Source organism: Sciurus carolinensis, chromosome 8 (genome assembly GCF_902686445.1).
Source record: "Sciurus carolinensis chromosome 8, mSciCar1.2, whole genome shotgun sequence".
In the NCBI taxonomy this organism is placed as follows: Eukaryota; Metazoa; Chordata; class Mammalia; order Rodentia; family Sciuridae; genus Sciurus; species Sciurus carolinensis.
Genome location: NC_062220.1, coordinates 73588649 through 73597892, shown reverse-complemented (window position 1 = coordinate 73597892; position 9244 = coordinate 73588649). Strand labels below are relative to the sequence as shown.

The window sequence follows — 9244 nt, the reverse complement described above, 5'->3', positions numbered from 1 at the left end:
GACATAAAATTAACCATCACAATCTTCTTCCCACAGTAAAATAAAAATATTTAGAAAGATGGAGGATGAAAACACAGTTTATAGACTGGGAGAAAATATTTGCAAATCTCAAATCCATCCATGTGAATATACAATTATATTAAAATATAAAGTTTAATTTTAAACAAGGCATAAAGAGAAAAGCTGAGAATATATAGAGTTTTAGTGATTAGGTAACTTGTTCAAAGCCATACAACTTCAAGTGCTAGATTAAAGACAAACTAAGTTTTTGTTCAGTAAAAATTGACTTGAAATATTAATGAAAACAAATTTCAATTGAGACCTCAGGAATATTTGAGGAAAAATATTTAATTATAACTCATCCATTTTTATTTTTATTGGTCATGTAATCATTAAAGAAGAATCACTTTATAGGTTATTACTCACTTTTGATATGTTTCTGATTATAGTAAATATTTTTATTACTAATAATGGATGATGTTTTGAAGACAGCAAATACATATCTGTCTTATTTACATTGAAATGCCTAAGTTTTATGATTCGTTCCATTTTAAAATTCATATAGTCCAATTACTATTATTTAGACTGTTTTCTTATGTTCAACTGCTTTCTTTCCTTATCTTTATATCTAATAAAACCAAAGAGTTTCAATATACAGGTATTAGTTTGTCATTGCCTTTATTCCTCTTTGCATCATTTATTCTAAAGATTCTCTTGGCTTCTGGGGAAAACCTAACCAGAATAAGCGAAGTAACCAGAGTAAGCAAATCAAATAGGTTGTCATGTCTTCCCTCCACCCCCCTAGATAGCTCGTTTCCATTCACAGATATCATTATCCCTTAAAGGGAAAATTTCAGTGAAAACAATGTCAATGGCACATATTTGGACAATGGAAAATTTTCATGATGAGAGATTTATATTGTTTTTTTTCTTATTTATTTAAAATATAACATTTACATTTTCTTTCCTAGAGCAAATATGGCCCTTCACTCCTTTAAATCATCCCCAGTTGTAGGAACTGAACTTAAAAGTGGAAGAGTGCTTGTTTTGCCCAGGATGAGGGCCAGAAATTAAATCACTAAACATGCTAGAAGGGAGAATAATCACAAAAAAAATAGTATTTGCACATAAAGACCAATACTGTTTTCAGCCTGCATTTTCTATTTATAACAGCACAATATACTGTAATAATAGTTGTTTTTCAGCGGTTGCATTTCAGCCTATGTTCTAGTTCACCTCTGATCTTTAAAAGACAGGTTAGTCATCTATTTTATTTTAGAATGAGTAAAATTTCAATTGACACATTGCTCCTTTTTCTCCAGAGTTTTTTTGATAAAGGTAATAAAATAACCACATAATTTATCTTGCAGGAATGCTATTAAACACCACCCAGTACTATTGGCATAAACCTCCACTATCTCAAGCAAAGTAAGACATGGAGTGAAATAACTATGCATGTTGGTATAATACTTCTTTTTGATTTTTGAGACCCAAACCTGAAACAGATCACTTATCAGGTGGCTATGTAAGGTTCTCTATGTAAGGAAACTTAGCAGTTCTGAATAAAGTATTTTCAAAAATTTAAATGTGTTAACAACCCATTAAATCAAAGAAGAGGAAGCAAAAAGATGGTCATATTTTTGTATAAAGTGGAGATATCTATATATTTTTTTGAAAGAGAGAGAGAGAGAGAGAGAGAGAGACAGACAGAGAGAGATTGTGTGTATTTAATCACACAGAGAAAATGAGGGGAGAGCTAGCTTTCCAGGGTTTTAGCTTCATCTATGCTATTGTACCATATTTCACTTTTTGCAGCTCAATAATTTTTTAAATTTAAAAACAGGAGGAAAATACCTATCATATCTCAATTTTTTCTGACATTGTGGCTCCTCCTGGTAGTGCTCTGGATGGCTGAGCGGTGAGCTGAGGCAGTTGTATAGGTATAGGACTATGTTGTGTCTGAACATTCTGCTCATCAGTACTCTAGGAGTTGGAAAAACCACACTAGGCAAAGAACTTGTATCAAGATCAGGAGAGAAATACATCAATGTGGGTGATTTAGCTCAAGAAACTTGATGGGATGTGGGGGTCTCTCAGCCACGTCCTCCAACACTGCTGGAGGGTGTTATTGACTGTTTATCAATCAATTACCCATAAACATTATCTACTCAATAAACACACAAGAGCCAATACTCTTTTTAAATGAGAGGGGTGTGACGGGTCTGGCCATACCAGCTCTGGCCTCTAACAACATGGCGTAGCCCAACTCTCTTTTATTTATAACACACAGGTAAAGGGGCAAGACTAGGAGGAGCTTCTTCTGTGGACAGGATAGGGTGGAGTTAGGGGAGTTATTTTCTTAGGGGGACTATTCCAAAAGGAGACAGGGAACCACTTCCACGCAGTGCCACATGCCTCCCAGCAATTCCTAGAAGCCAGACTTCTGCGTCCCATGGCTCAACCTAGTCTGATTCTGCTAAAGAAGGATGGCTTCCCACAGTGGGACATCATGGAGTCTGGCAAGATGTCCTCTCCCAGGAGCACGCCAAGAGATGCACAGATGGCACAAATGCAAAAGAACATGTGGATTACAGAACATGAGCCCGATGTTGGAGTTTGCCTTCTGATATGTGACCACAGTTCTATGTGGTGCTAAAATCTATTCAAGCCACGCTAAGAAGGCTACAGTTGATGCAGATGATGTGCCATTGGCAATCCAGTGTCCAGATGACCAGCCATTTACCTCTCCTCTCCCAAGAGATTTTTTATTAGATATTGCAAGGCAAAGAAATAAAACCCCAAAACAAAATAAAACAAAAGGCATCTACTTCTACTGAAAGAATAACATTTTTGTGGTTAAGTGCTGGTTCAGTTCCTAGTAGACCAAATACTCCCACACTAGGCACAACAACCTCACAAACCGTGTCTGTTTCAACTAAAGTTGGGACTCCAATTCTTCTCACAGAGCAAAGGTTTATAGTACAGAAGCCTGCTTCACAGTCCCTGCTGTAAAAGCCTCAATTCCTGCAACATCAGTAGTTTAGAACTTTCTAATTAATCCATCATTGAGTGATAACAAAAACATCGTTATTACCAATATGGTATCATCACAAAATACAGCCAATGAATCATCAATGCATTGAAAAGCATGAAGATGATGTTGCTGATGATGACGATGATGACTGTGATAAGTTGTAATCTAGTTTTGATGCCCGTAACCTGCATATTTGGTCTTTAATTCATTCTACTGACATTAAACAATCATGTTGAATGTTTTCAAGGTGTATTTTAGAGAACTTCTTAAATAGTATTTAATGAGTAAATAATAGTTACTATTCTTTTCAATTGAAATGTTGAAATTTCTTTAATAGGATCAGTCATGGTTTTTCATTAGCCTTTATGTGTAAAAATAAAGTTGTTCATCAAAGAAATAAAAGATAATTTTTCTGACATTAAATTTAAATAGTCATTGAGAATCGCAGTTTAAATATAGTTTAAGGAGATACATATCTCAAATTCAAATACATTCAACGTATACAGTTGGATTGAATGATTTTGATTTGAGCTAAAAGATTTGAAAGCAATGAGCTATAGGTTATGATGACTTAAACCATCAACCCCTGGATTTCAGGCCAGGCAAGGTAATAGAAGACAGCTGTTACGGTTTGGATCTGGAGTGTCCCACAAAAGCATCATGTGTTAAAAGCACAGTCCCCAAAGCAACACTGTTCAGAGTTTAACCTGAAGAGAACATGAAAGTAATATGGAAGGTTAAAATTACAAATTCTATGGGTGTATGCTTACTTTTCTTTCTTTTATTTAAAAGGTAATATATTATAAAAAGTAATATTTATAACAATGTATTATTATATTTTATTTTAGTTTGGATCCAGAATGTCCCCAAAAGACTTGTGTGTTGAAAGCACAGTCCCCAAAGCAACAAGGTTCAGAGGTGGGACTTTTAGGCAATGATGGGATTGTGAGGACTCTGGCCATTTGATGTATTAATCTATTAATAGCTGAACGGATTGCCAGCAAGTGGGATCTAGTTGGAAGAAACGGGTCACTGGGGACATGCCCATATAACTGGGTTTATGTTATCTCTGCCCCTTCCTGTCTCTCTGTCTTCCTTCCTCTCTCTTTACTCTCCCTCTCCCTCCTTCTTGGCTGCCATGAACTGAGCAGCCTTTCTCCACCATCCACCGTGATATTTTGCCTCATCTCTGGCCCACAGCAATGGAGCCTACTGACCACGGACTGAGACTTCTGAAACTATAAGCCAAAATAAACTTGTCCTCTAAGTTGTTCTTGTCAGGCATTTTGGTCACAGCAACAAAAAGCTGACTAACACACGACCTCATCTGAAGAATGGAGACCTTGAACCAAAGTTTCTTTAGTTAGTGAGAAAGATCTCTGATTTGAGTAAATGATGCAAATAAAATAATAAAATCCTTTAAAGTTCCATGCTTTGTTATAAAAAGTACTATGAGGCAAGAGAACTTTAATATTTTGGTCACACAAATATACAATTTAATATAAAAACGTATTTCTCTATTACAGATTCAGTAACTTCATCAAAATTATTTTCAGAATGTTATTCTTAATGATCAACATAATTTCAGATTAAAGAACAATTTTATATGTTAATATATTGATTGCCAGAATGTGTACTAACAAATTCAATTTAATTCCATATACTTATGTTGTTTAATATATGTTGGTTCCATTTCTGTAACACTAATTTTTAATTTCTACTTTTTTTTAACTACTGCAGTCTCTAAAAGGTATTTTTTTGTTGTTTTGTTTTGTTTTGTTTTGTTTTGTTTTGTTCTGTTTTGTTTTGTTTCAGGCAGTTGTCTATTGTTTTGGAAAGAGAAAGAAGAGAAAGATGAAAAAGTAAATAGTCAATCTACTAAAGCCCAAAATGTTTAACAACAAAGCAATTGTTATTCCAAGTGTAATAATATTATATCTAGCAAGGCATCTCAATAAATAAAAGTCTTTCCAAATTCCTTCGTAAGTACTATTTTAAAGTGCTGGATTGGTCTTTCATTACCATGGTTACCAATATAATAAAAATCACAAAGCAAATTTCAATTTTCTTTCCAATTACTATGATTCTGTTTTTGGCTCAGAACTCTTATTGATAGCATAAGAAACTTTATGTTGGGGAGAACCATATGGTTACTGAAGACAGAATAAATATTGTTCTGCTTAACCCTTATTCATAGTTTTTTAATTAGATATTAGCTTTCTAAAAGCAATAGAAATTCTTAAACAGGGAAAACACCATGGCAAAATGCAACATTACTTATAGAAATTCCACTATCCCTCCTTTGGCCTACAGAATACGCTTAAGTCTTTCAAATATTGCTTCTACTCATTACATTTTTACTTACAAAGCATCAAAATTTTTAAAAACAACATATGAGAGTTCAATTAAGATTCAAGTCAGAGAACAGAGGAAAATCTATTTATATAGACCTAAAGAGAGAGATCTTAAGGATATGTGGATAAATATATAAATAGATGCCCATTTACAGACATCTGTTTATGTGGAGTTATGTAGAATTATGTGTGTGCCCTTACCCAATTCAAAAAAATCATACTTTAATAAGATTCATCATTTGGGACCTTTGTTAAAGTGGTGACTTTTTAAATATCCAAATGTCTTTTTTCAGTGCCTCATCAGGGTCACCTAGACAGATTTGTGAGACAGATGCTGCCTGGATATGAAAGTAAGAAAAACCTAAAACAACTTGTTAGAAGCCCAGTTTAGGAACTTTTGTCCTATGCCTTCTCTTTATCAGGTATATCTATCTTGAGGACAGTGGTTTCAATCAAGGATAGGCCTGAAAAGATTTTAGGTGGCATTTTTTGGAGGTAGGGATAAGAGGAGTAGTTGCTACGGGCACCCAGTGGGAAGAGGCCAGGGATGCATCCTTGCGATGCACTAGACTGCCCGATAAAACACAGAGTGATCTGGTTCATAATGTCAGTGGTGTCAGGCGGAAAAGTCAGGCTCTAGGTCAAGGATAATGAGAGGGTCCAATCCTCAGAGCCACTATAATCAGTGAGGGCTGGTAGAGGCGTTTTGTTTGTTTTGTTTTGTTACCTAAGAAAATTGTTGAAGCTATTTCCATTCATGAGGGAAGTAATGTTGGTGTATTGCTGATTTTTGACATGGGTAAAGAATAAGAACAGATGTTATATTTTTTTATTTAAACCCTAGATTCTATATATCTTGGAGTTCTAATTGTTTGCACCTGATACATAAAATAGCTAAGAACATAAAAGGTTGTTATTTAAAGTAATTATTTGCCTTCTGATTACTTTTCTTTCCACTGTCTTTGGCAAAAAACAAAACTAAACAAAAACAAAAACTTGAGACTGGGCTAATTAAAGTTTAGCATCCTTTTGAGTTCAGAGATGCTTTATCTCAGAGCCTATGCAAGTAACCTATTTTTATTCTGCATTTCATTAAGTACCTTTTACATGAATTCATAAGTACTCAAAATTCTGTCACATTTTTCACTGTATAATGTAATATAACAATCAAAACTATACATTTGAAACCTTAAGAGAAGGTTATTAAGCACAATGCCTTATTTTATATACAGATCACTACTGGTTGCTCTAATTTTTTTCACATATGATAGAGAACAAGACAGAAGTTAATAATCAAATATAACAGCTTCTGAACACTATTTTCTAGGTATACTTATTACACAAGAAAGTTAATGTATGGTTTCTTTACCAATCCTACAGCATAAAACATTCAGAAATAGTATCTTGATGGTGATGTCCAAAATTCAATACATTTGGTTTCCTAAAGCAGCAAGTTACAGAAACATGCTTTGCAGAAAATGATACAGCATATGCCAAGATGGGGTGGTAATTATCATCAGCTTTTATGTGTAATGGTGATAGGATGTTATTACAGCCATCATATCTACCAGTGTCTTATAATCAAGTTTAAACATAGTGTTGGGGCAGCTCTGTGATTTAGTGAGGGGTGGGGGAGGGTAGTACATTTCATGAAAGGTTCTAAACATACCAAAGGAGGAAAACAAAGTCGTTTACACCGAGGTACAATTAACACTAGGTTCCCCACATTAGTTTTCTCTCCCTGGGCTTAAATCCCAGAGAAAACCAGTCTCTTTCTAGTATTATATGCGTTTCCATGATTATCACATTATTTTTGTCCTCAAACTTTCCAGAGGGTTTCTAACTCTCAGAATAAAACAGAAGTTCCTATGATGGTCAATGAAGTGCTACCCAATCCAGTCATTCACTGCTTCCCCAATTTTCTTTCACTCTTGGTCACGGGGGTGTAGCATCCCTGACCTGCTTGCCATTCACCTAAAATGGTAAACATGCTCCTGCCTTGGGGACTTTACTATCTGCTCCTCCTAGAGAGCTCTTCCTCCAGATTTCTGCGTTATTTATTCCCTCTTGGTTCAAATACTGTCATCAACACAATTTAAATGTGTGACTCCCCCACTCCTAGCTTCATCAAACCCCAGTCACTCTCTATCTGCCTTTCCTGCCTCATTTTTCTCCAGGTGTACTGCCTTTCCCATTAGGTTTCTTCTTAAATAATCCGAGTAAATTGTGCATTCATTGAAATGTTTTTCCTCATGCATTTTCATACCAGTGCATACACTATATTTAAATAACATATTTTTTAAATATTTTTATTCATTGTTGATGAACCTTTGTTTATGTATTTGTATGCAGTGCTGAGAATCAAACCAGTGCCTCATACATGCTAGGCAAGTGCTCTACCACTGAGCCACAATCCCAGCCCCTAAATAACATATTTTTGACTTCTGAATGATCTTATCTAAAATGGATCCAAAATAGTTAATTACAAACCATTGTTGCTTCAATTCCCCTTATTCAGCTTAAACATGGGTGGGTTTTGCTGAAATGCAAAGGGTCTTTTTGTTTGTTTTGTTTTGTTTTTAAGCTGTGTAATTCAACCAGCTGTAATTCAACCTGTTGCAAAAAAAAAAAAAAATCACATTATGGTAAACATTAATGACTGCTGTTATTCTTATTGTGCTTTTCTCCCTTTGAATTGCCTTTTAATTATTAAACAAAGGATATGAGATCATTTTATTGATATTTATGTGTAGCATTTCTTGCTCAGAGCCTGTCATATGCTAGATAATCAATAAATGCTTGTTAAATTAAAGAACAGATAATTTAGTACTATAGTTGCTTAGTTTTTAGAATTAGTAATAGAATGATTTCTAAATCCATCTTTGAAAATCTGCACTTTTATAGTTTCTTTTGTGTCTTTCCATAGTTCCAAAAACATGGAAATATTAAAACAAGCTAGTTTCTACGAACAAATGACCTTTCTGTTGTTAAAGGCATATGGATTAGCTAATTCACTTCCAAAAGTTAAATTCTTATTTTATAGTAATGTCAAGGAAGTTACCTCTCATCTTAAGCATAATTTAAAGCCCATATTAGGAAATCTCTCTTTACCAAAGTCTACACTCTATATATTTTTTAGAATGGCATGTGTTCTCACTGACAGATTACATGAATTTATTTCAATCTTCTGGATTTAGTAACTAATCTTTTAAATAAAATTCTATGCCAAAAAAAGCCAGACTTTCTCTCCATTCCTAAAATTTAAAAAAGACATTCAACAAATTTTAAATTTAGAATTATATGCTCTGAGTCTGAGACAAATTTAACTTAATTTTTCACATTTTGTTCCAAACTGTCCTGTTTTGTGGAGTATATTAGTTTCCTTAGTTTCCTAGGCCTGCTGTAGCAAAGTACCACAAAGCAGTGGGCTTAAAATGACAAATATCCTGTCACAGTTCTAGAAACTAAACGTTCAAAATCAAGGTGTCAGCAGGTCCATGTTCCTTCTAAACTTGTGGGGAGACTCCTTGCTTGCCTTTCCTAGTTCCTTGGTGCTCTTTGGCCCTCAGCTGCACCACCCCAATCACTGCCTCTGCTGTCACATGGCACATTTCCCTTGTGCGTCTCTTCACTTCTAAAGACACAAATCATAGTGGATGACAAGCCTACCTTATCCAGTACAACCTCATCTTAATTAACTGAGTGTGCAATGACACCACTTACAAATAAGGTCACACTCTGAAACACTGGGAGTTAGGACATCGATATACCTTTTCAGGGATAAATGATATAAGCATTTTTCTAAGGAGAAAAATAAATGTAAGAATTTCAAGATAGGGATAAACTAAGTGAGGCT

At 34.6% G+C, this 9244-nt stretch overlaps 1 pseudogene; it reads left to right on the top strand.

The window, feature by feature from the left end:
- The first annotated feature begins 2509 nt into the window (after nt 1-2509).
- Nucleotides 2510-3198, top strand: LOC124991666 (transcription initiation factor TFIID subunit 9-like; annotated as a pseudogene).
- Nucleotides 3199-9244: the final 6046 nt, after the last annotated feature.